Source organism: Bos taurus, chromosome 11 (assembly GCF_002263795.3).
Source record: "Bos taurus isolate L1 Dominette 01449 registration number 42190680 breed Hereford chromosome 11, ARS-UCD2.0, whole genome shotgun sequence".
Taxonomy (NCBI): domain Eukaryota; kingdom Metazoa; phylum Chordata; class Mammalia; order Artiodactyla; family Bovidae; genus Bos; species Bos taurus.
The window spans coordinates 61,412,050-61,435,682 of record NC_037338.1 but is presented as its reverse complement, the minus strand read 5'-3'; the positions used below and the strand labels follow the sequence as shown (position 1 = coordinate 61,435,682).

Genomic DNA, 23,633 nt, shown 5'->3' with positions numbered 1-23,633 from the left:
ATTTTCTCCTCCAGGGGATCTCCCCAACTCAGGGATCAAACCCATGTCTCTTACCTCTCCTGCACTGGCCGGTGGGTTCTTTACCACTTGCCCCACCCGGGAAGCCCAACTATCTGATTAACAAATTGTTATATAAACAACCATGTATCTAGCAAAGCATGGTTCTTTAAATAATTACCCATACAAAGTCCATGCTGAAAAATTTCCAGGTCATAAAAATCAACAAATTTGGCTCAGCTCTACTTAATATGAAGAAGTAAATAAAAACAGTATTCCCAATCTAGGATGGAATTTACTTTAGAATAAATGATAGCTCTTTTAACTTATTGACCTAGCTTATATTAAAATGAACTTTTTTATTCTTTCTTGCAATGCAAGGCATGTGGAATTTCCCTGACTAGGGACAGAACCCATACCCTTTGCAGTGGAAGTGTGGAGCCTTAACCACTACACCACGAAGGAAGTCCTAAAATGAACTATGAAATATCTTTTTTACCTAAAAGTGACTCCTCACTGTGACTTTCAAATCCCTCTAGTCATTTAACCTAAAACTGCAATGAAGAATGGGCTGTGAGTGAGTCAGGGAATCAATGAACTAGGCACAAATACATTTTTTTAAAAGATTTTCTATTATTTTAAAGATTACCTATTAAAATGGATATATATATATGTATGACCAAGTCCCTTCACTGTTCACCTGAAACTATCACAACACTGTTAACTGGCTATACCCCAATAAAAAAATGTCTTTTGGTGTTAAAAAACATAAAAATAAAAGAAGAAAAAAATGGTTTTTCTAGATCAAATTATACTATTAAGGTATTGATTCATTCCAAGCATAGTTAGTATGCCCACAGGCCAGATAATTTGCAATTATCATTACACTCAGGCTTCCCACGTGGCTCAGTGGTAAAGAATCTACCTGCAATGAATGGAACACAGGTTTGATCCCTTGGTCAGAAAGATTCCCAGGAGTAGGAAATGGCTACTCCCTCTAGTATTCTTGCCTGGGAAATCCCATGGACAGAGGAACCTGGCAGGCTACAATCCATGGGTCTAAAGAGTCGGACATGAGTTAGCGACTGAGCATACACACACACATCATTACACTGCTTACTTCTAATCATTAATAGCATGTACATAAGTAAAGTACTAGATGGCATCGTCACCGTGCTGTAATCTAGAGTGGCTTTCTGTACTTAAAAATTGAGGAAAATCTACCATGTCATTATAATTATGAGTGTATTCTTGTTTCTAAGAACATTCAACATGAAAAGGCTACAAGAACTAAAGTAAACTGGATTTATTCTAACACAGAACCCTTGTATTAAAACATCTCACAGGGATACTTACTGCACTTTCAAGAAAAAGAAGTCATACGTAACTGAAGAAACTGATGAAATTATAAGCCCTATAAAATGGTCGTGTTGGTTGCAGGAAAAGAAAGCTGACATAGAGTCACTGTTTGATGAGTCATCAACTTCACAAACACTGACTTTTCATCTCGTATTTTGCAGAGGGTAATAAATAAACAGTCAAATCATTTCAAAATCTTGGTACTCGTCTCATAGTGCCTCAAGAGGGCTTCCCTGATGGCTCAGACAGTAAAGAATCTGACTGCAATGCGGGAGATCCAAGTTTGATCCCTGTGTCAGGAAGATCTCCTGGAGAAGGGATGGCTACCCACTCTGGTATTTTTGCCTGGAGAATTCCATGGACTGAGGAGCCTGGTGGACTAGAGTCCATTTGGTAGCAGAGTCAGACATGACTGACTAACACTTTCATAGTAGCAAGATTAACCTTCCCTGCCTCTCACCCATTATGCTCATTACCACTCTTTACCTTGATCACTTTGAACCAAACTGACCTCTTAGCTGTTCCTTGGATACCCCAGGCATGGTCCCACCTTAGTACCTTTACACAGATTATTACAGTTACACAGTATATACAGTAAACTCCAATTATAACCATTTCTATCAGGCGTATTTTATCCCCCCAACCCCCACCCCCATCTAATAATGCAACCCATCTCTGCTGCCCAACACCAGCCCTGCACTCATGACCTTCCTTTCTTTGCTCTAATCTTTCCACAGTAGTTGTAATCTTCTTACAGTTCATATACTTTATTTTGGTCATTACCAAAATGCACTTATTGGTCATACTTATTGCTTATTACTTGTGCATCCTCACAAATAAAAGAGCTATGAGGGCAGGGATTTTAGTTTGTCTTATTTATTAACCTATCGCAGAACAGTTCCTGGCATATAGTAGGCACTCAGTAAATACTGTTAAATGAATCAATGTACACAAAACATTTTAGCACAAAGCATGGCACATAGTAACGGTTTGATAAATGTGAACCCCAATTATTATTACTACCATTGATACATTATCAGTATTTGATCCCTATTTTTGAGGGTCTTAGTGGCCACAGGACTGGAAAAGGTCAGTTTTCAGTCCAATCCCAAAGAAAGGCAATGTCAAAGAATGCTCAAACTATCACACAATTGCACTCATCTCACATGCTAGGAAAGTAATGCTTAAAATTCTCCAAGCCAGGCTTCAGCAATACATGAACCGTGAACTTCCAGATGTTCAAGCTGGATTTAGAAAAGGCAGAGGAACCAGAGATCAAATTGCCAACATCTGCTGGATCATCAAAAAAGCAAGAGAGTTCCAGAAAAACATCTATTTCTGCTTTCTTGACTATGCCAAAGCCTTTGACTGTGTGGATCACAATAAACTGTGGAAAATTCTGAAAGAGATGGGAATACCAGACTACCTGACCTGCCTCTTGAGAAACCTGTATGCAGGTCAGGAAGCAACAGTTAGAACTGGACATGGAACAACAGACTGGTTCCAAACAGGAAAAGGAGTACGTCAAGGCTGTATATCGTCACCCTGCTTATTTAACTTCTATGCAGAGTACATCATGAGAAACGCTGGGCTGGAAGAAGCACAAGCTGGAATCAAGATTGCCAGGAAAAATATCAGTAACCTCAGATATGCAGATGATACCACCCTTATGGCAGAAAGTGAAGAGGAACTAAAGAGCCTCTTGATGAAAGTGAAAGAGGAGAGTGAAAAAGTTAGCTTAAAGCTCAACATTCAGAAAACTAACATCATGGCATCTGGTCCCATCACTTCATGGGAAATAGATGGGGAAACAGTGTCAGACTTTATTTTTGGGGGCTCCAAAATCAGTGCAGATGGTGACTGCAGCCATGAAATTAAAATATGCTTACTCCTTGGAAGGAAAGTTATGACCAACCTAGATATATTCAAAAGCAGAGATATTACTTTGCCAACAAAGGTCTGTCTAGTCAAGGCTATGGTTTTTCCAGTGGTCATGTATGGATGTGAGAGTTGGACTGTGAAGAAAGCTGAGCACTGAAGAATTGACGCTTTTGAACTGTGGTGTTGGAAAAGACTCTTGAGAGTCCCTTGGACTGCAAGGAGATCCAACCAGTCCATTCTGAAGGAGATCAGTCCTGGGTGTTCATTGGAAGGACTGATGCTAAAGCTGAAACTCCAATACTCCGGCCACCTCACGTGAAGAGTTGACTCACTGGAAAAGACTCTGATGCTGGGAGGAATTGAGGGCAGGAGGAGAAGGGGACGACAGAGGATGAGATGGCTGGATGGCATCACCGATTCGATGGACATGAGTTTGGGTAAACTCTGGGAGTTGGTGATGGACAGGGAGGCCTGGTGTGCTATGGTTCATCGGGTTGCAAAGAGTTGGAGATGACTGAGCGACTGAACTGAACTGGAAATTTTAAAGGCTATGAATTCTTCAAGATAGTGGAAAACTTTTTTGCAAACAATGCTTTAACTAGAAGGTAATATTGATACTCTAAAGGCAAAAATGGGGTACTTGGAATTTTTGACAATCTTTTTTATGGGTTTAGTAGAAAAAAAAGAAGCAATGAGTGACTTTGTAATCTATTGTTTTCCAAAGAAAAGAAGACACCAAAATCTGGCCATTAAGGGCAGAACCAAACTATTTAAAAGTTGTTTTTTGTATTTTTGCAATGACCAGATGTATCAGGAGGCATGTCTATTTAACATTTTAGGAAAGTAAAGTGCAGATTTTACAGCTGACTTTTTTTATGCACTGAGAGGAAATATCTTAAAGCCATTCTAATGGTAATCTTATGATAAGAATGATGAGAGTCTGCACAATTAAGTGATCCTCCCAGTTTTCTTGACTTCCCCAGTAGCTCAGTGGTAAAGAATCTGCCTGCAATGTGGATGTGGGTTCGATCCCTGGGCTTGGCAACCCACTCCAGTATTCTTGCTTGGAGAAGTCCATGGACAGAGAAGCCTGGCGGGCTATAGTCACAGGGTCTCAGAGAGTCGGACACAACTGAAGCATGCACTGAGCATGCAGACCCAGTTCTCTCTCAGTCAAGCCACTTTGTGGATAAAATTCCATCATCTCAGTTTTACTGAGAACTACAGAAGATGTCCGGAGAAGGCAATGGCACCCCACTCCAGTACTCTTGCCTGGAAAATCCCATGGATGAAGGAGCCTGGTGGGCTATAGTCCATGGGGTCGCTAAGAGTCAGACATGACTGAGCAACTTCACTTTCACTTTTCACCTTCATGCTTTGGAGAAGGCAATGGCAACCCACTCCAGTGTTCTTGCCTGAAGAATTCCAGGGACGGGGGAGCCTGCTGGGCTGCCGTCTATGGGGTCGCACAGAGTCGGACACGACTGCCGTGACTTAGCAGCAGCAGCAACAGAAGATGTCAAGCATCATGCTTATAAAGTCAATTTAAAGTGGTGAGAGTAGAAAGGAACAAGGACTTGAAACCAGTTTGACTTGGTAGTTCCACGTTCTAATACAGATAATATTAATATATTATTTCTGTTAACACAGCATATTACACAGAGTACTAAAGATAGTAAGGCCACCTAATTATTCTTGCTAACAAGAGAAACAGGATCTCTTTAAGGAAATCTAGTCAAATAACTTGTTGCAAAGTTTTCTAAATTTCAATAGTTGTAAAAAATTTGCACAAGAAGGGGCGACAGAGGATGAGATGGTTGGATGGCATCACTGACTCAATGGACATGAGTTTGAGTAAATTCTGGGAGACGGTGAAGGACAAGGAAGCCTGGCGTGCTGCAATCCATGGGGTCACAAAGAATCGGACACGACTTTGTGACTGAAAAAAAACAAGAAATTTATATTCCACTTTTTTCTACTCTACCCCTCTGACTATGCCTACCTCTTTGGCTGTTTCTCCTTCTTCCACTAATACAAGCATATATTCCTCTAGGTATTGCTCTAAATAGTTTTCTCTCTCCACACTTTGAGTTGATTCACTCCCAGGACTCCAACCATCACTTCCATGCAGATAATTCCCAAATAGACATTTATAGCTCATACTACCTCAAGCTGACATTTCCAGCTGGCTGTCCTTCCTGCCACATAAAATTCAAACTCAATATGTCCCAAACCATAATTATACTTTTCCCTTATAAACTGCTTCATTTTCATTATATCTGCAAACTATATCACAATTAAATTGTCCCAATCATCTAGACTCTTAATCTCAGAATCAGCTTTGAACTCTTCCTTCACCTATCATCCTTTACTAGTTAATTCATGGCCAATTTTTATTGTACTGTTGTAATGTTTTTTGCCATTTATCTTCTTTTGCCTAGGTGATTGCAGAATCTTCCTAATAGGTCTTCCTTTTTCCAAATTCTCCCTTTTCTGATCCACTGCCATAGAAACAATTTAAAAATGCAGGTTGAAGTCTCTAATGGCTCTCAAAAAGTGTCAAGTGAAAGTCGCTCAGTTGTGTCTGACTCTTTGCGACCCCATGGACTATACAGTCCATGGAATTCTCCAGGCCAGAATACTGGAGTAGGTAGCCTTTCCCTTCTCCAGGGGATCTTCCAACCCAGGGATCGAACCCAGGTCTCCCACACGGCAGGTGGATTCTTTAACAGCTGAGCTACCAGGGAAGCCCTCCAGAACATACAAACATGATGTCAAAATACTGAGCACTGAATAGCAAACTCTTTCAATGTTTCTACCCTCTAGACCACTCATTATTCTCTAAAATCACTCTGCTTTTCTGCCTACCTCCCAGATCCCCCACTTCCAGTCTTTGATCATACAGATTGTCACCCAACTACGAATATCCTCTGTCCCAAGTATAGCTACTACAATTCCACCCCACTTTCAAGATCAAGTTCAACTGTCATCACCAACATGAACTCTCATTCCAACTCCTAGTCAGCAGGAGCATTTTTTAATTGTTCCTTTGATTCTGTATGTCTCTTATAATATTTTTACTACAAAATATTCAGTTCTTCTTTCTACAAAAAGACTAACTTTTCATTTACTCTTAAAGTATATTCTGAGAGCCTACTATGTCCCATATGCAATATTAAAATCTATACATGGACTAGCTCATTTAATCTCACAGCTCCTCTGAGATAGTATTGTTACTTCCAATTTCAATTGAGGAAACTGACATTACACATCTCAAATTGGAGGAGTTACAATCTATACTAAGGTGTTCCCATTCCAGAGCCTGTTCTCTTAAGCAACACAAATTTCACACTTTGAGATAGAACAGTTTTAGGACCTCAATAAAAACTGTCAGTTTTTTGAGACTAGTTAATTGCCTCAGTCAACTTAAGTTTTTCAGAATTTAGATCACAGCCCGTTGTACACTAAATTAATTGATTTTTAAAAAGGTATTCAACCCAAGAGAAACCTAGGAGTATTCTATTAATAAAACCCTTTGCTCAGCCTCTTGGATTTTAGATTACTGATTGGAACCAGAACTAGAACTAAGTACACAGCAATGAGATACACACTACCATTGCTGAAGCTGCAGAAATTTTGGTCTCCCTTCTAGTGATTCTGGGGAATCTTCTCTCAACTGTAAATCATTGCAAATGGTTGAGGGAACTTTGGATAAATTTACATTTGGTAAGCCCAAAACAGCAGCAGTGATGAGAACAAGAATACTTGTATCAGTACTGTTCCCACCTTTTCTTCAAAGTGTGTTTATTTAAATAACTTCATTTTATTCTCATAGTAAAACTGAAAGTTGGGCTTTGTTATTCTACTACCAGACAATTAGAAAGATTATTCTGTAACAGAATCATATTGAGAGGTACTTTTGCTAACGTGAAAGTAGGACTAACATTTGAACACATTTTTAAAAATGCAAACAAATCTTAGACAACTTTACACAACCTTCTAAGAAATGTCCAAGCCAAGACTTGGACTGACCAGAAAACCAGAGGGAGTGAGACTCTCCTTTCTTAATCACTGATCTGGAAGAGTGAGTGAAGAGGTAGAACTGTACCTTAATAGTAATATGATCTCCTCCATCCTCAAAAGTAGAAAAAACAAAATAATAAAGATAAGAGCACTAAAATATATAACAAAGAATACAGCCAATATTTTATAACTATAAATGGAATAAAACCTTTAAAAATTGTGAATCACTATGTTGTACACCTAAAACTTATATAAATATTGTACAGCAACTAGCCTCAATAAAAATGAAAACAAAAACTAATGAAACAGACAGTAAACATGCAATAAAAAGGATTAATAAAACCAGAAGTTGCTTCTTTGAAAAGACAAAATTGATTAAAGCCGTAGCATGACTGACCAAGAAAAAAAGAGGGAAGAAATTCCTAGAAAACCATAGCTAGAAGAAATTAAAAAAATTAAAATGGAGAGTTCTAATACTCTTAAAGAAATTGACTCTGTAATTAAAAACCTTCTTATAAAAAATTATGTTGGCTTCAATGACAAATTCTACCAAATACCCAAGGAAGAAATATCTCCAACATTACACAAATTCTTCTAGAGAACAAGAAAAATGAATTTAACTCCCCATCTCATTTCATGATCCAAGCAAATCTTTTTTTTCCCTCAAGGTACTTTAAAAAACTTTTTTATTGAAATATAATTGATTTACAATGTTGTGCTAATTTCTGTGACTTTCAAACCCCTCTAGTCACTTAACCTGAAATGACTCAGTCATACATATATATACTATTTTTCATATTTTTTCCCATTTTGGCTTATCACAGGATACTGAATACAGTTCTTTGTGTTACACAGTAGGACCTTGTTGTTTATCCATCCTATATATACTGTTTTGCATCTGCTATCCCAAATTCCCCCACTATCCCTCTCTCCTACCCCTGCTTGGCAACCACAAGTCTGTTCTCTATGTCTGTGAGTCTCTTTCTGTTTCATAGACATATTCATTTGTGTCATATTTTAGATTCCTCATATAGGGATATAATATGGTATCTTTCTCTTTCTGAGAAAGACATCTTTATCTATTCATCTATCAAAAGACATTTAGGTTGTTTCTGTTGTATTCTATTGTATTCATTTAGGTTGTCTTGCTATTGTAAATAGTGCTGAAATGAACACAGTGGTGCATGTATATTTTTGAATTATACAACTCTGGATATATGTCCAAGAGTGGATCCCTATCAAATTACCCACGACATTTTTAACAGAACTATAACAAATAATCTTAAAATAAAACAAAGCAGGAGGCATAATCTTCCTAAACCTTAGATAATACTACAAGGCTACAGTAATCAACACATCATGCTATTGGCACAAAAACAGATATATGGATCAATGGAACAGAACAGGGAGCCCAGAAATAAACTCACATACCTACAGTCAATTAACCTACGACAAAGGAGGCAAGAATAAACAATGGGAAAAAGACAGTCTCTTCAGCAAGTGGTGCTGGGAAAGTTGGACAGCTGCATGTAAATCAATGAAGTTAGAACACGCCCATACAACATACACAAAAATAAACTAAAAATGGCTTAAAGACCTAAATATAAGACATGATACAATAAAACGCCAGAAAAGAACATAGGTAAAAAAAATTCTCTGACATAAATCATACCAATGTTTTCTGAGGTCAGTCTCCCAGGACAATATAAATAAAAGCAAAAAAACAAACAACAACAACAAAAAAAACAAATGGGACCAAATCAAACTTACAAGCTTCTGTACAGTAAAGGAAAACATAAACAGAATGAAAAGCCAACCTGCAGACTAGGAGAAAATATTTGCAAATGATGCAACCATCAAGGGCATCAAAATATATAAACAGCTCGTATAACTCAATAACCAAAAAACAACCCAATCAAAAAATGGGCAAAAGACCTAAACAGACATTTCTCCAAAGAAGACACAGATGGCCAATAGACACAAAAAAAGATGTTCATCAGTGTTAATTATTAGAGAAATGCAAATCAAAACCAAGCAAATCTTAATAGCAAAATTCAGTAGGATAAGACAAAATTACAAAAAAGTCATGAATATAGAGGCAAAAGTCTTAATGAAAATATTAGTATATTGAATCTACTACTACTACTAAGTCACTTCAGTCGTGCCCGACTCTGTGTGACCCCATTGACGGCAGCCCACCAGGCTCCCCCGTCCCTGGGATTCTCCAGGCAAGAACACTGGACTGGGTTGCCATTTCCTTCTCCAATGCATGAAAGTGAAATGTGAAAGTGAAGTTGCTCAGTAGTATCGACTCTTAGCGACCCCATGGACTGCAGCCTACCAGGCTCCTCCATCCATGGGATCCTCCAGGCAAGAGTACTGGAGTGGGGCAATTTATAAATTGAACAAACTGGACTTAGCACAGGAATGCATATTTGACTTATTATTAGCAAATCTATTGAAGTAACTTGCCATATTAACAGATTACAGGGAAAACATGCAGAAACCATCTAAATAGAGAAAATTAATAAAATTTTATGCTCATTTATATTCTATAAAATAACCTTGGCAAACTAACAGTAACAAAAAAAATTCCTTAACTTGTATAAAGACTATAACAAATATCACAATGGTAAAATATTCAATGCTTTCCCTTTGAGATTGAGAATCTTTCACCACTTTTATTCAACATTGTACTGAAGGTCCTAGCAGTTGCATTAAGGCTGGAAAAATATATAATGGTATAATTATTAGAAAAGAAACAAAATTACAACTGATATTATTTATATATAATGTGATTATATAGAAAATCTAAAGAAATCTAGATAATTGATTCGAATAAGAGAATTTTAAAAGGTTGTAGGATATAAAAAACAATGTACAAAACCAACTGCATTCTTATACACCAACAAAAGCAGTCAGAAATTAAAATTTTTAAGGTATTTTATGTTAAAGTACTAAGAAATAAACCTATAAATAATGTGCATGACATCTATAAAAAATCTATCAAGCATTATTATGAGAAAATAATGGAGATCTAAACAGATTGAGAAATATACCATATTCATGGATTAGAAAGTTCAATTTTGTAAAGATACCAATTTTTTTCCAGGGAGAAAGGGTTAACCAACAGACCTAAACCCTTTCTTCATGAGGAAATGACCTCAGTTTACTTTCTAGCATATTTCCATGGGAATGTACTAGATAAGATTAATATAAAATGTCAGATTTGTTATCAAGCAACATTATTTATTGCAAAAATGACCCTATCTTAATGAACTACATCTGGATTAGTTAATAAATTGTAAAAGCCTACTGAAAAACAAAGGCCATAGCTTCCCTGTACTTAGTGAGATTCTTGTAAACAAATGAGTCCCTTGAGGGATCTGACAGTTGGATATATCGGCTGTTACAAGATCTTACATTTTATAATCTTACACGCCAGAGTAGTCCACATTTACTTACCAGGTTTTCTCACATTAAAACCAAACAGTTCATGGTGGGGCTAAAATATGGCGCTATGTACCTGATGCTATAATGCTAACATGCTGCATCTCCTATCTTTCCATAAAGGTAAGCAAACCTGGTGTCAGATTTTATACATATACATATATATAAAACAAGGAGCTTATAATCAGAATATACACAAAAAAAACCCTACAAAACAGCAAGAAAAAAAAGGTAATCCAATAGAAAAATGGGTAAAAAAACAGTTCAATGAAGAAAAAAATCCAAATACCCAGGAAACATAAGAAAATTTACTCCCTCACATTAGTATTCAGTGAATTGAACAAGGAAGGCACTACTACATATTTCCCTTGAGAAAGGTTAAAAATGTTAAGTCTCTTAATTAAAATGAAACTAAATTTTAATAAGATTAAAAATACCAAGTGTTGGCCAGGATGTGGAACAAAGGGAGCTCATAAAGAATTGATGGAAAAACTCTGGCATCAACTGCTATGGTAAATTTGAAGATGCACATATCCTAAGACCCAGAAATTTTAGGTTTATATCCCATGGAAATGGATGCTTACACAGAACAGAACACATGTTCAAAACCACTTACAACATGTAGTGGTTTATTACTGTTATCTTAAGTGAATATTTTAAATTTTTCTCATTTTTAATACCTAATAATGTATATATCAATAGGTATAAAACAAAACCTTTTTGGGCCTTCAATAAACTAAAATATGTTTTAACTCTGGTAAAATACACACCATATAGTGTTTACCCTCTTAACCATTTTTAAGTGTACAATTCAGTATTCCTAAGTACATGCCTATTGCTGAGCAACAATCACCATCTCCAGAACATTTTCCTGCTTACAGAACTTATCCATTGAATAGTAACTGCCCATTTCCCCTTTCCCACAACCCTTGGCAATCACTGGGCTTCCCTTGTGGCTCAGCTGGTAAAGAATCTGCCTGCAATGTGGGAGACCAGGGTTTGATCCCTGTGTTGGGAAGATCCCCTGGAGAAGGGAAAGGCTATCTACTCCAGTATTCTGGCCTGGAGAATTCCATGGATAGTATAGTCCACGGGGTCACAAAGAGTCGGATACAACTGAACGACTTTCACTTGGCAGCGACCATTCTACTTTCTGTCTCTACAATTTGACTAGTTTAGGTACCTCAAATAAGTGGAATCACACACACCTATCTTTTCGTGACTGGCTTATTTCACTTAGTATAATGTTCTCAGCATTCATCCATGCTACAGCATATGTCAGAATTACCCTTCTTTTTAAGGCTAAATGATATTTTATTACATGTCTATACCACATTTTGTTTATCCATTCACTTGTCAATAGACACATGTGTTGCTTTCAGGTCTTAGCTAATGTGAATAATATTGCTATGAATATGGGTCTACAGTTATCTTGGGACCCTGCTTTCAAGTCTTTGGGGTACATACCCAGAAGGGAGATTAGTGTATCATATAACTATTTTAAAACTTTTGAGGAGCTTCTATAGTGTTTTCCACTCTTGCTGCATCATTTTACCTTCCCACCAATAGCTCAAAAGGTCTCAATTTTTCCACATCCTTGCCAACACCTTGCTATTTTGGGGGGTGGTTCTTTTGGGTTTTTGTTTTTGATAAGTGAAAGCCGCTCAGTTGTGTCCAACTCTTTGCAACCCCATGGACTATACAGCCCATGGAATTCTCCAGGCCAGAATACTGGAGTGGGTAGCCTTTCCCTTCCCCAGGGGATCTTCCCAACCCAGGGGTTGAACCTAGGTCTCCCGCATTGCAGGTGGATTTTTTTACCAGCTGAGCCACAAGGGAAGCCCACAAGGGAAGCCCACTCTTGTTTTTGATAAAAGTCATTCTAATAGGTGTGAAGTGGTGTCTCATTGTGCTTTTGTTTTGCATTTCTCTAATGATTAGTGATATTGAACATCTTTTCACATGCTTATTGTTTATTCATATATCTTCTTTGGTTAAATGTATATTCAAGTCCTTTGTTCATTTTTGAGTTGTGTTGCTTGCTTTTTGTTGTTGAGTTTCATTAAGTTCTCTATATGTTTTGGATATTAATCCATTATCAGACAAATGATTTGCAAATCTTTTCTCATATCATGTAAGTTGCCTTCTCACTCTCTTTAATGTGTTTTTTGATGCATAAAAGTTTCAAATTTTCATGAAGTCCAAATTATCTTTTCTTTTGTTGCCTATACCTTTGGTGTTATAAGAATTCATTGCCAAATCTAAAGTCATGGAGCTTCTGCTTTATGTTCTCTTCCAAGAGTGCATATATTTAGATCTTTGATCCATTTGGAGTTAATTTTCGAATATAGTATTAGGTAAGGCTCAATTCCATTCTGTTACATGAGGATACCAGTTTTCCAGGATCATCTGTCTAAAAGACTATCTTGTCCCCATTGGATAGACTCGGTACCCTTGTTAAAAATCATTTGATCACATACAAGGGTTTATATCAGGGTTCTCTATTTTACTCCATTGGTTTTTATGTCTGTCTTCATGCCATTGCCACACATTTGATCACTGCAGGTTTGTAGTAAATTTTAAATCAAAGTGTGAGCTCTACAAACTTGTTCTTTTTCAGGATGGTTCTGGCTATTCACTGTCCTTTGAGCTTCCATATGAATTCTGGGATAGATTCTTCTATTTTTGCACACAAAAAAAATCTCTAGGACTTTAAAATGGAGATTTGCATTGAATATGCAGATCAACTTGGGTGGTACCAACATTTTATAAATATGAGTTGCCTTTCCATTCTTTTATGTCTTCTTTAATTGCTTTTATCATGGTTTTCTACCTGTCGTGTACACATCTTTTACTTCCTTGGTTAATTCTTTTTTAGTATTTTAGTCTTTTTGATTCTATTTTAAACAGAACTGTTTTCTTAATTTCCTTTTCAGGTTTTGTTTAGTGATAGAAATGCAGCTGATTTTGTGTATTGAGTTGTATCTTTTTCTGAACTTAATAGTTCTAACAGTTTGTTTATTTATTTATTTTGGAGGGATCTTTAGGGTTTTCTCATAATGTACTCTGCATATAAGTTAAATAAGCAGGGTGACAATATACAGCCTTGATGTACTCCTTTTCCTATTTGGAACCAGTCTGTTGTTCCATGTCCAGTTCTAACTGTTACTTCCTGACCTGCATATAGGTTTCTCAAGAGGCAGGTCAGGTGGTCTGGCATTCCCATCTGTTTCAGAATTTTCCACAGTTTATTGTGATCCACACAGTCAAAGGCTTTGGCATAGTCAATAAAGCAGAAATTGATGTTTTTCTGGAACTCTCTTGCTTTTTCAATGATCCAGAAGATGTTGGCAATTTGATCTCTGGTTCCTCTGCCTTTTCTAAAACCAGCTTGAACATCTGGAAGTTCACGGTTCACATATTGCTGAAGCCTGGCTTGGAGAATTTTGGGCATTACTTTACTAGTGTGTGAGATGACTGCAATTGTCCGGTAGTTTGAGCATTCTTTGGCATTGCCTTTCTTTGGGATTGGAATGCAAACTGACCTTTTCCAGTCCTGTGGCCACTGCTGAGTTTTCCAAATTTGCTGGCATATTGAGTGCAGCACTTTCACAGCATCATCTTTCAGGATTTGAAATCACTCAACTGGAAGAAAGCTGAGCGCCGAAGAATTGATACTTCTGAACTGTGGTGTTGGAGAAGACTCTTGAGAGTCCCTTGAACTGCAAGGAGACCTAACCAGTCCATTCTGAAGGAGATCAGCCCTGGGATTTCCTTGGAAGGAATGATGCTAAAGCTGAAACTCCAGTATTTTGGCCACCTCATGCGAAGACTTGACTCATTGGAAAAGACTCTGATGCTGGAAGGGATTGCGGGCAGGAGGAGAAGGGGATGACAGAGGATGAGATGGCTGGATGGCATCACGGACTCAATGGACATGAGTCTGAGTGAACTCTGGGAGTTGGTGACGGACAGGGAGGCCCGGCATGCTGCGATTCATGGGGTCGCAAAGAGTCAGACATGACTGAGAGACTGAACTGAACTTAGGGTTTTCTATTTGCAAGATTATATACATATGATAATTTTACTTCTTCTATTCCAATCCGAATGGCTTTTTTCTTATTTAATTGATTTAGTTTGGACTTCCAGTACAATGCTGAATAGACTTGGTGAGAGTAGGAATCTTTGCTTTGTTCCTGATCTTAAAAGCTTTTCATCTTTCACAACTGAGTATGGCTGTGGGTTTTTCACATGTGGCTTTTATTATATTGAGATAGTTTCTGTTTATTGTTGCCTTGTTGAGTGCTTTTATCATGAAAGAGTGTTGAATTTTGTCAAAAGCTTTTTCTGTATCTATTGGAATGATCATCTAATTAATTCCAGGAATAGAGCCCAATTCGTCATGGTTTTGCTGCCTATGCTTGGTATGGATCTATTTGAAAGTGAAAGTGAAGTCGTTCAGTCATATCTGATTCTTTGCAACTCCATGGAATGTAGCCCACCAGGCTTCTCCGTCCGTGGGGTTTTCCAGGCAAGAATACTGGAATGGGTTGCCATTTCCTTCTCTAGGGGATCTTCCTCACCCAGGGATCGAATCCAGGTCTCCTGCATTACAGGCATACGCTGTACCCTCCGAGCCACCAGGGAAGTCCTTTGTTGTCTGTGCTTGGTATGATCAATTTGAGTTCTTCCTACTTGGGGTTAATCTTCTTGGATGTTTATATTCATACCTTTCAACAAATTTGGTAAGTTTTCAGTTATTATTTTTCCAAATAATCTATTTGTCTCTTTCTTTCTTTTAGAACTCTCAAAATGTATATTGGTTCACTTGAAGGGTTCCCATGGGTCCCTTAGTCTCTGATCACACTTCTTTTTCTATTCTTTAAGACTCTATAATTTCAATTGTTCTTGGTTCAAAGTCACTGATTCTTCTGCCTGCTCAAATCTACCTTTGAAATCCTCCAGTGAGTTTTTCATTTCCATTATTGTAATACATATATCTAGAATTTGAAGAATGGCTATCCACTCAAGTATTCTGACCTAGGAAAGTCCGTGGACTATAGTCCATGGGGTTGCAAAGAGTTGGACATGACTGACTTTCACTCTCTTTTTAGGTTTTCTCTTTATTGGTATTTCCATTTTGTTCACACATCTTGTTGACTTTCCTTATATTTTCCTTTAATTCTCTGAGCATCTTTAAGACAACTGTTTTTTAAAGTCTTTGTCTAATAGGTGTACCATCTGTTCTTTTTCAGGGACAAATTCTGTTGGTTAATTTTTTTCCTTTGAATACGTCATACTTTCCCTTTTTTTTTTTCTATGTTTTGTGATTACTTTTTTCAAAACTGGATATCTGAATAAATAATGTGGTAACCCTGGTTATCAGACTCATCTCCTCCCTCAGGGTTTTCTTCTTTTTTTTTTAGTTTTTTGTATATATGTTTGTTTAATTGTTGTAGGCTATCTCCTTTTTGTAGACTAGCCTGAGGCATAAACTGAAGGTCCTCGCAAGTGTTTTCTGAGCCTGTGATTTTCTCTGGTCATGAATGGTGATTTCCTAATTTCTCCTATACAAACAGTGGCTTTCCAGTGTCCTCATCTTTAATGTCTGGCTCCACAGGAAAAAAAAAAAAAGACCAAAATGAAGGGGGAAAAAAGGACATCAACCCTTTAAAATCTCTGAAAGTTGCATCAGCCTGAATATGAATGGCTTACAACAATGTCTGACCACCTCAGTATCTGTATCACTGTGATCAGAGTAGCAATCAGCTATCAGAACATAGATCTCTGATGCAAGACAAGTTCTTATTGCTCACCCCAACTCCTTCAAGGTGTGTGCAAACTGCTCCATTAACACATATATGTCTGCCTACCAAGGGGATTGGGAGGTAGGAGATCGGTAGCCGCTGTTAAGCTAAGAGCTAAATTGATCACAAATACCTGCCTGAAAGTTGAAAGCCTTCAACAGACTCCAGAGTTTCTAGATATTTAGATCACACAATCCTGCTAGTATAATTGTTGTTTAAGATAGGGAAACAGATTTCTAGTTTCCTACTGTACTATCTTCCCAGAATCCTCTTTTTTCAAATTTTATAACTTTTAGGAGTATTAAGGGGTTTTGAGACAAAAAGTTTTGAGAACCACTGTTATAGACAATGCAGAAACATAGGTCAGAGAATTGCTATATTTTTAAATAACCAAAGTGACCAACTTCAGCTTTGAGTGTATCAAAGCAAGAGATACAAAGAATAATTGGTGGCTTAAGTTTAAATTCTAGATCCTAAACTAAAGCACTAGCTTCAGAAATATTCTCCTTGTTATATCATTAACAAAGAGCAAAAAGGTTGAAGACATGGGGAACACTGAGCAATACAGGAGTGCTTGCAGGGTGTATTTATATATATGTTGTCTCCTCATGGGGTTTTGCCTAATCATTAATGAAATTAAAAACATAATAAGTTTGCTATAAATAAAAAGGAAAATTGTATGATTCCATGCCTGTAAAAGACAAATAGAAAATGAAAAAGTCCATTCTGCATCAGAGTATTTGAAATATATAAATGCCCCACTTGGAGGAGTAGCCCTTACTACAATTAATTCTTTAAAACTTACTATGCCAAAGCTGTTGACTGTGTGGATCACAATAAACTGTGGAAAATTCTGAAAGACATAGGAATACCAGACCACCTCACCTGCCTCCTGAGAAATCTGTATGCAGGTCAGGAAGTGACAGTTAGAACTGTGCATGGAAGAACAAACAGGTTCCAAATTGGTAAAGGAGTACGTCAAGGCTGTATATTGTCATCCTGCTTATTTAACTTATATGCAGAGTACCTCATGAGAAATGCTGGTCTGGATGAAGCACAAGCTGGAATCAAGATTGCCAGGAGAAATATCAATAACCTCAGATATGCAGATGACGCCATCCTTATGGCAGAAAGTGAAGAAGAACTAAAGAGCCTCTTGATGAAGGTGAAAAAAGAGAGTGAAATAGCTGGCTTAAAACTCAACATTCAAAAAACTAAGATCATGGCATCCCATTACTTCATGGCAAATACATGGGGAAACAATGGAAACAGTGACAGACTTCCTTTCCTTGGGCTCCAAGATCAGTGCAGATGGTGACTGCAGCCATGAAATTACAAAACACTTACTCCTTGGAAAGAAATCTATGACCAACATAGACAGTATATTAAAAAGCAGAGACATTACTTTGTCAACAAAGGTCCGTCTAGTCAAAGCTATGGTTTTTTCAGTAGTCATGTATGGATATGAGAGTTGGACTAAAAGAAAGCTGAGTGCAGAAAAATTGATGTTTTTGAACTGTGGTGTTGGAGAAGACTCTTGAGAGTCCCTTGGACTGCAAGGAGATCAAACCAGTCAATCCTAAAGGAAATCAGTCCAGAATATTCACTGGAAGGACTGATGCTGAAGCTAAAACTCCAATACTTTTGCTACCTGATGCAAAGAACTGACTCATTGGAAAAGACCCTGATGCTGGGAAAGATGAAGGCAGGAGGAGAGGGGGACAACAGAAGACGAGATAGTTGGACGGCATCACCGACTCGATGTGCATGAGTTTGAAAGAGCTCCAGGAATTGGTGATGGACAGAGAAGCCTGGCATGCTGCAGTCCATGGGGCTGCAAAGATTTGGACACGACTAAGCGACTGAACTGAAGTGAGGGTAAAATCCCATGCCTAATGAATTTTATTCAGCATGTCTATCTGAAAGCTATGTAATATAATAAACATGCAAACAAATGTGTTAATCCTACCAATACAGACTGAATTAATTAAATAATCACACACCATCATAAGTCAGCTTAATAGGAATAAAAGAATTGTGAAACATTTCATGTTTTTAACCTGTCAAAGTCATTCTTTAGTGAATTTTCTTATTAAGAATTAGATGAAGACTGTAAGCCTTAACGTTATGATTTTACAATGACTCCTTTGTAAAATCTATGTTAGTGAATTTGTAAAACAGTATGTGGAAATTTATAGAATTAGTACAAACAAGCCAAAAACTCCCAAATATTTCAAATTATTAGGTTAAAACATAAGAAGTATGATAGTCTTAAAAACACAGCAACAGTAGATGGGCAAGTCAGGATATAGGACTTCAGAGCAAAGAAAAAAATAGAAAAGTTAGATATTCAAGAGAGAATGAATTTTAAGATACAGTATCATATTGTAAATTTAGGTTTTCTATACACATCCATTTATTTTACCAGAAAGCTCTAAATAACTCTTTTCATCAACATTCAACCAATTTGCAAGAAGATATCAGGTAGGCCAATCCTAGCTTATTAAGATAATTCCTATCTATTTCTACTTCAGTTGCTTTCTTCATCTGTGCAATTTTGCTAGAAAGGATACTCTTATGGCTCTTTAGTGACACTACCCGTCTCTCATATAATCTACCAAGTATTAATCCAGAGTACAGAAAAGAAGAGCTGCAGGTAGATGCATTTTTTTAAGGGATATTAACTCAAAACCATTGCATATTCTACCCATGTCATTTCTTTTTATGGCAGATTTATCTTCTGTAAACAAATGAAAATAAGTTCAATTCTCCTGTAAATTAGTGTAACTAAACCACATAGACAGCCATGAGGGAAGTTATGTTCACAAGGATATGCAGCATTAGAAAGGACATAGCACTCAAGTTAAGAGCATACATGGGCTCTGGAGTCAGTCAGATCTCAGTATGAATTCAAGCTCTATCACTTAATATTTGTCTTTAATGATATATAAGTGAAGTTAAAGGTACTCAGTCGAGTCCGACACTTTCCGACTCCATGGACTATACAGTTCATGGAATTCTCGAGGCCAGAATACTGGAGTGGGTAGCCATTTCCTTCTCCAGGAATGATATATAAATAATACAGCCATTAGCTCTTCTTCATGGAAATACATTTTCCTTAACTGTCATTTTTCTTTTTAATGCTAGTCATTTTAAATTTTATATAGCCCAACTGGCCTATCTTTTCTTTTATGGTATCTTGTGCTCCTTTTGGTTAAAAAAGTTATTTTCCCTTCAGAGATCTGGTAAATTTTATATTTTCTTCTTTTTAAAATAATTTTACTTTTTACTTTTTTAATTAAATTACTTCGAACACAATTTGGTGAAATTGTATGAATTAAGGTTCTGAATTATTATCCTAACATCATTTCTTGAATTTCATAGTTCTGTGGTACTTCCTTATTTCATACTAAAATTAAATTACATGTGTACATGTGTGTCTGAATGAGATCATATTCATTTCTGGGCTGGACATTCTGCTTCAGTGACCCACCTACTCTTCTTCATTGTTACTTTACCATGTACTTTAATGTCTTATAAGGCTTATCAAACCTCATTGACTATCATCTCTTTTTCGAACGTTTTAAAAAACTACCCTTAAACATTCACTTTTTCTAAATAAATTTTGAGTCATTTTTATATAATCTCAAGAAATACCTTGTATTTTGATCATGGTTACATAAAATCTATTAAGTATCTAGGGATGGTGGATACCTTTAAATAATATCACCATTTAAATAAAAGGATACAGGTGAAATGCTAAGGGCCCAGAGAAAGTGCTATTTTATTCAGTATACCTTATCTTCTTTCCTTGTTTAAACAATTATTAGAATAACTAAAAAATAAAACAAAAACTAAAATCCACAAAAAATGATATGCATGTTATTTAACATTTAAAGCAAAACTATTTTCCTATAACTTTAAATATTATTCATTGCATTTTAACCTATGTTAGATGTTACCAATTTATTAATCACTAAAATTAAGTGGTATATATTTTTATGAATGATTCCTCTTCTCCTGGTACATTTTGAAAATACAATCTAAATTGCTAAAATTCATTTTAAAACGTTCTCAATCAAAATTTGTACAAAAGGCAAGGTACAATTATAGGGAAAAGAGTCTTATAAAAGAAATACTTTATTATACTATTATCAATGAGAATTTTAAAAATATACATATAGAGCATATAAAACAAGAAAAATGCTGACTTGGAATGTTAACCATGAGGAAAATAAATTTTTTAGATATTTACAAGAGACACCTTTAATTTATATACACATGTTCAACAGAATATAAGAACTTATATATTAATGTAATATCTAAGGTAGAGAAGGAAATGGCAACCCACTCCAGTATTCCTGCCTGGGAAATCCCACGGACGGAGGAGCCTGGTGGGCTACAGTCTTTGGGGTCACAAAGAGTTAGACTCAACTTAGCGACTGAACAATAGCACCAGCACCTAAGCATAATACTTACACTGTTTTAATCCAAGCTTTCTACAAATTTTGGCTTTCATTTGACAAGGGTAAATCATTAATTTCTTACTAAGCTAGGAATAGAAATTTTATGATATTGGGATGTTGACTTTGGCTTTCTCAACTTTAAATTTTTTTTAGGTTTTTAAAGAGAAGATTTGCTGAAGTATAATTAACATACAACAAAATTCACCCTTTTAAGGTATACAGTTTGATGTATTATACACATTTGTACCATCATGGAACCAATTTAGTTTTTTTTAAATTATCCTACTTAGTTCTCTAATTTGAGCCAGTAATTAGCAGCTTATTCCCACCCTTTCCTGAACTCTATTTCAGCCCTTTTGCTCACTGAATATATAGATTAGAAAAGCTTTAATAAAGATGGCTTGTTTATCCCAGGCTGCAGTCCTCATTTTGCCCCAAATAAAACTTAACTCACAACTCTCAAAAAAAAAAAAGATGGCTTGTTTAATGCATTTCCCAACATTGATAATCTATGGAAATTGTACATTTCAGGATAAAGCATAAATTGATACCGTACAAGTTAATTTAGTATAACATTTGGTTTTATTTTTACAACCCATATTTTTGCAGGAAAAATTAGAAAAATAAAAGAACTAATGAATAAGATTCACAGAATTCCTGCAGTTTTCCTAAGAATCCTTAAACATTTTTCTGGATTCATTATCAAAATTCATACCAACAAAACTGAAAGAATAAAATGTCTGAAAATTTCCACAGAGACATTCACAATTACAATCTTTAAATAAAAGGTTTTTCAAATGATTTGAATATGAGTTTTTTACTGTCTTATTCTTGGATATACTGATTAAGGGCTTAAATTTTTTTCCATTATCATTTGGCTCTATAATTTCAGAAACAACAATTTACCTAATAGTTGTATATTTAACAGAGAGATTTAAAAATACTTCAGTTACACTCTTCAGTCTGAACAGGCAACCTGGCTTGATTTAAAATGTTTGACACTTTCTTTCTAGGAATTGTCATATTGCCCAAATTAGGTTATTATTAGCAGCTTTGTTGTTATAAAAAGAGGATAAAAATGTATAACAAAAATCTATCCTATCTTTTTTAGTCCTGTAATTATCATAAGCAATTTGATTTATTTGCCATGGAATTCACTTGCCTAGGAAAATCATACACAATGTTCAGGCTACAAATTAAATACTGGGTGGTTATGCTTTACTATACGACAAGTAAAAGCTTGTAAAGAAAAGTAGAAGCATAAAAGCATGGCAAGCTTCACTGACACTGCAGTCTTTATAATGACACACATTTACCCTCCTTGGGTAAAAAGTAAAAGTAGCTCATAGCCACAAAATTTTGTATTAATGCTTAGTATGGCATACTACTTAATTGAAACATTCTTAATTAAACATGCCCCACCAAAAAACCTCACCAAATTGCATTTGCCACCAAATGACTAATAAGTACACAACAGTTGGAAACTGTCAAAATATTTTACAGCTCAATTGTAATTACCAACCAAGTCTAAGCATGCCCCGAGTGGGCGTTAACTACATCTTGGGGGATGCAAAACATTAAGCAGCAGTCATTTTTTTTTTGAGTGGTGGTTTCTAACTAAAGCATTTAAAACTCCTAAATAACTCAAAAGACTTTTATTGTCCTTAATGAAAAGTTTGCAAAACATCAATATAAGATATAGTAAGTTATCATTTTCATGGATTCACTAGTGAAAAGAGCCTTTTAAAATATCATCTGGCTAATCTCTTACCATTATAATTCAATATATTGATTATTTATCCATCTTTGAAAATGTATTGTGATCTTAAGATATAAATATTTTCTGCCATTCTTATCACAATAGATGTAGCCAAAAATAAATGGGAAGGTGTGATTATGGAGAAATGTCAATATGGAAGTACAGCTGGTGAGTTTCCAGAGGGGAGAATGCACACAACGTTTGCCATTTGAAGTAGGACAGCATCCAGCCACTCTTCCCTCCTCAGTAGAAAGGGTACCAAATAGTAGACTACAGCTTGAGATTCTGTGATCATCCAAATTTGTTATCTCTTACCAATAGAATAGAACTTGGTTAATTACTATACATAAGCATAGGTGGAATACTACTCCCAGATACCATATCCAACTTCTATTCCCACTATCAGTTGCAGACAGAAATAGGAAGCAGAGTTTACCACAGAATATAGAAGTTTTGTTTTTCTGTGTCCTCTATTTTTCCTGAGAGGTATCAGTCAGAGGAAAGGGTTCAAAAAGCAGATGAATAATACACTCACAGCATTCCACTGTTTCAAACATAAAATGCAATTAAATCTTTTTAAATACACTTTAAAATGTAACTATGTTTACAAACAGAAAACTTCAGTTATACTTTTCTTTATCTTAAGCTGAAAGATGGATACACAGGTATTAATTGTAAATAATCATTTTACCTTTTTATTTGACTAAAAAATTTCACTGAAAATCACAATAAAAAAATCACAAAGTAGTGATCACACATGCCATCAACTGTTTAAGCTAGTTATTTAATAAATGGATTCCAAATGGATCATAATATAATAAGAAAAAGTTTAGAAGACTTAAGTTGGAGGTTCTAAATGTGTCTCAGAAGACATAATCACTAAACCACTAT

At 36.1% G+C, this 23,633-nt stretch overlaps 1 protein-coding gene across 10 annotated transcripts in view; it reads right to left on the bottom strand.

The window, feature by feature from the left end:
• The window catches only part of EHBP1 (EH domain binding protein 1), a 387,100-nt gene that overhangs the window by 104,759 nt on the left and 258,708 nt on the right, over nucleotides 1-23,633 (bottom strand). The window lies entirely within an intron of this gene.